Below are 4824 nucleotides of genomic sequence, written 5' to 3'. Positions count from 1 at the left end.
ACTTTGTTCTCAAGCCTGACTGTCTTTCATCTGGCCATTCAGGAGCACGCAAACTGGGGAGGTTGCTCCCATGTGATTTTCACAGATGATCAAAAGTTTGTCAATAGTTTATTTTCCATGAGGGTGGTTTAACCCCTCCTAGGAGCAGGGAAAAGGTTAGCCATTCCCCCCAAAAAATGAATATTGAAATCTTTTCAGTGGAACTCAGTTTCCAATTGGAGACTGAGAGTCATATTTCTTCCCTTGTGTCAGACAAATATTTACTCTTTGAGTGTCAGAAGGAGAGATGAGCTTATAAAAAAGACTTAGCAAAAAACCCCATGAAACAGCATAGGAAGACCATAGTGGAGGAATCTGAAGTGAAAATTGATTGCAAATATTTAATATTTTGTTTAGACTCTAAGAAAATAAAACATTTTGAAATTTCCAAGTAGAAATCCATACAAAGATCTATTTCTTCTGCTGAAATATTCTTTTCCTAGCCCAAAAATATAGTAGTTTTATGCCTTCAGATTTTTAAGAAAATATTAAAATATATTCCAGGTATTTTTAATTTTATAATTTTTGAAAAGGAATAAGTCAGCTAAAAGTAAATTTTCTCTTAATAGTATTTAGATGTTTTAATTTGAAGAGACTTATAATTTATTCTCTGTTTATCATGTGAAGTTCCTTAGAATAAAGATGTGTTTCAGGTAGAGGTAGACAGAAAGAGGTACTTTGGGGCATAACTTTACCAATTAAGTGGTGATTGGTGTTTAGTGTTTAGTGTGATTTAGTGGTGCTGTAGTCTCCTGATGTTGTGGACCTCTCTAATCAGAGAACCTCTGGTCAGAATGAGATTTATCAGTCTCTGTATTTGGTTTTTGATATTTCCAGATTTCGGTCTACTGAAATAAAAGTTATCTCTATAAGCTGTGAAAATCTGGGTTTTATACTGCTTACTGCAGTAGAATCCATTACAGTTCATGGTAGCAAATGTTAGTGTATGCAAATGAAATATCTTCTCTTTATTTCGTTCTTGGAAGATTGGCACATTCTTTACATATTAAGCCACTTGGAGAATAAGTTATGTGGTAATTGAACTTGTTAACAACTGGACATATGCGAGAGTGTTGATTAGTAAGGCACAGCAACCAAATCAGCTTTATCAATGTATATTACGCAGAAATCTTTAAGATTAATTTTTGGCTTATGAAACTTGATGTTTCTTGGGAGTTGCTGGTAGGACACAAACTGGTGCTGTGTCTGAAAATGTATGTCACATTGTAGCTAGCCCTAATGAAATAAAAATAAAAATCCTGCACATAATATTTCCTGTGAAGATGACCAGGGTAGTTATTTGTTAAATTTTAAGTCTAAGGTGTATTTGTACAATATATGTGCAAAGACAACACACAACATTTTGAAAATTCCTACAAAAAATTGTTCAACCTTTCCTTTTGCTCTAACTTGTCAAAGAATGAAGTAAAAGCAAAAGCTGTAGTAAATTTTTAAAGACCAGAAATCAATTTTCTATATGGTTTATCTTAACTGTTATTCATTTTGATTTCACATCTTTTTCAATTTATTCCCTAGATATAATCCTGACCAATACATCAACTTAAGTAGCTGATATTGTAGACATATGTTAACTTGAATCTGGTTAGATTAGTTTTCTTGCAGAAATTTACAGATATGGACACATTATATGGACATCTAAGTTTTTAGAAACTAATGTATTACAGTTACACTTTGAGCTTTTGAGGCTCTGTTTCTGACAATGTTTCTGCATTGTGTCATATCAATTTGCCACTTGAGAACAGAAAGGGGGAAATGAAGCTACTGTTGCAATCAGTTACCAGAACAGATGATTTCATCTTAGTATTAGAAGGTTACTTTCACAACTGCTGATGACTTTTTTTTTTTAACTCAGAGGAAATAAGCAAAAGGTGTTATGACTTCTGAGCATCTGTTTTCTGTTTCTAATTTTCCTATATTTCTAAAAGTCATTACGTTCCACTTTATAGGGCCATGGAAGAACAAATGATATGACAGAGTAGCCAAAATGAATCATTATGTTCCCCTTCTTGCTCCCATTGTTTTTGGAACTACTGTAGGGTCCAATTACAATTTTACTTGAATACTTCTGGCTTTTCTTTTTCTTTGTTCAGGAAATGGATGAATAGGGACACTTGTTTGTATTGTGGTAGGGAGGCAGCAATTCATCTTGGACAAGGCTACAGTGACTGCAAAACTTTCCCCCCTACACCACCCATTTCCAAACAAAAAAACCCCACCTTTCAAAGAAACAAGGGATTTAGTAGAAGAAAAAAGGTGGGGAGATGGCATTTCCAGGTTCCTTTTTGATTCTATAAATGTCTTCCCTGATTAATGCATTTCTGTTTTCTGCATCAGAGTAGATGTGTTTATATTCAAGCAGCTACTAAGAAGAATGAAATTTGAATGCTCTTCAGATCTTACACTGAAATGCTAGAAAATGTATGTAGATTTTTGAGTATTTTTTTTTAATATTTTATTTGAATGTTAAATGGCTTTTAATCAACCTCATCTCACTAATTTCTGTGGCACCCACTTTGTTTGCAGTTGAGAGAGCATGAGAAGATAATGAGGCCTAAAGTTTGCACTTTTGTGTCTGTTCCACCTGAAGTGCACACACTACGACTCAGCCTGTGAAAGGTTTTAGACCTCCCTGCTTAAATGATTAAGGATGAAGGACAAAGTAACAAAAAGGCTGAAATTCACATTGTACATTCTTAAAAATGACACTCAACTGTCACTTATTCTTGGAATCCAGACTTCAGTGGACATATCCAAACCTGCCTGTATGTTGGCAGTGCTGTGCAGCTGAGTGTTCACAGGTATTGCTGTATTCACCTCCTCTGAAAGCCTTGAGCCAGAACCTTCTCTCAAAACAGCTTTAGTAGGCAGGACCTTATAGAAAACACAGAAAGAGAAAGGCTTGGTCTTTTTTTGGTGTAACTTTTGCCAACTAGTCCCGTGATGGGAGCACTCGAGAGGCTCTGCAAATTGAGGTTCAGCTTCTTTCTTTACCTGAAAGAAATATGAACATAATTTCTAACATTAGGACTACGTCAGGGATCTTGGGAATATTCTTTTAATCCTATTTGAAAACTTGCTGTGAAAATCAGGAGCTCTAAGAAATTTCATGGGTAAGAAAACAATGGTTTAGAATGCATTCTTGGAAATAGACTGATTTAGAATTAAATATTGTGTACCAAAGCTCAGAGATGCAGGATATAGACCCCCTGTCTCGTCCCTTGCTTAGAAAAGCTCTGATTTCTAAAATACAAAGTCATTCACCTTAGCACACTTCCTGCCTGAAATGGCAAAGACTGAAAGACTTCCTCTCCCACTCACAGTGTATGTTCTTACGTCCGTGATTAGGGCGTCCTCCTATTAGGCTGGCCAAAGGACGTGATTAAACTGCTTCACATGGACGTGTCTCTCCTCAGCCTATTGGCTAGTTTTGGGTAATTCAGCCGGCTGGTTTTATATATATTTATACACACACCCGCTTATATGTGTGCTTTAATTATCCTCATTCACTCTGTGGGTTTATCCTAAATAATAAGATGGTTAAGAGTTAGAAAAGAAGGTACTTATCCTAGCAGCATTAAAATTGATTTGCATATTTTGTTCTAAAATCACTGGCTTTAAAACATAGTTGTATGTGCTTAGTGTTCCACAACTGACTAAACCTTGGGCATTTTGGAACTGCTCATACAAACAAAATTAAGGAGTGAATAAATCCTTACGACAATCTGTCCACGTGGTTTCAGATATCTGAAAGCAAAGGTTAAGAAGGCTGCTGAATAAGCAGATTAATTCTATTCCTTCTTTTGGAGACATTGTACTTATACTTTTTTATTATTGTTTATTTCAGCCTTGTGCAGTCCAGGCTAAAATTCTGTGTTTTCACTTTACAAGCATAAGACAATGTAAATTGCTAACAAAAAGGCAATATCCCAAGATAAGACGGATTTGTGTGGTGTGTGATGCCTTCTCCACAAAGATGTCTTTGAGTAGGGTTCTCCCATCAACCTATCCCCAAATTCATCTGTGGTCTCCTGCAGATTACAGATGAGACTTATTTGTGTATTTGATTTATTGCCTACATAGCTTGTGGTAGCTGTGTTTATTGAATACTGAGCATATTTATTTAGAGTCCTTTTTATTTATATAATTCTCTCACGGTCTAAAAGACTACCGAGTCATATACAGGCAGTCATCATGAACAAGGAAACCACCATTTTATAACTTTTAAAGTGAGGGTCTCAAGGAGAAGTTCAGCTCTGTAGAGGGTTTGAATTAAATTCTAACGACCTTCACAATAGGCCATGTATTGTGGCAGATCTGAATGTGCATCTTGAGTCCAGATAACATCATTTGACCTAAGGAGTGACTCAGTAAGGCTATAGGAGGACTAGCAAGAAAAATAATGTATCACCCACATCTGTGAAGCAGAAGGGTAAATATAATCAGTGCCTCAAACACACATATTTGGAAGTAACTAAATTTGCTCACCCTATTCTATGTGTGAATGTGATTGTATTTTTAGAGAGAGGGAGACAAAACTAGACACCGTCTTTTGTGCTCAAATGCCCTAACGTAGTTTTCAACCCATTACACACATACAGATTTAGATTTTTGGCTCTGATCAAGAGGCTTCCTTCTCAGGCAGCACTGCCTGAGATGTTACTTAAAAGTAGGTCCCTACACCTCATCTAATCTGAATTTGTCTAATTCTCCATCTTTAATATGTGCCTGCCTTGATGGTCTTTAGTTTTAGTATTATATTCCAAT

This window comes from Merops nubicus, unplaced genomic scaffold (genome assembly GCF_000691845.1).
Source record: "Merops nubicus isolate BGI_N331 unplaced genomic scaffold, ASM69184v1 scaffold11318, whole genome shotgun sequence".
NCBI classification, from domain to species: domain Eukaryota; kingdom Metazoa; phylum Chordata; class Aves; order Coraciiformes; family Meropidae; genus Merops; species Merops nubicus.
This window is presented reverse-complemented; position numbering follows the sequence as displayed.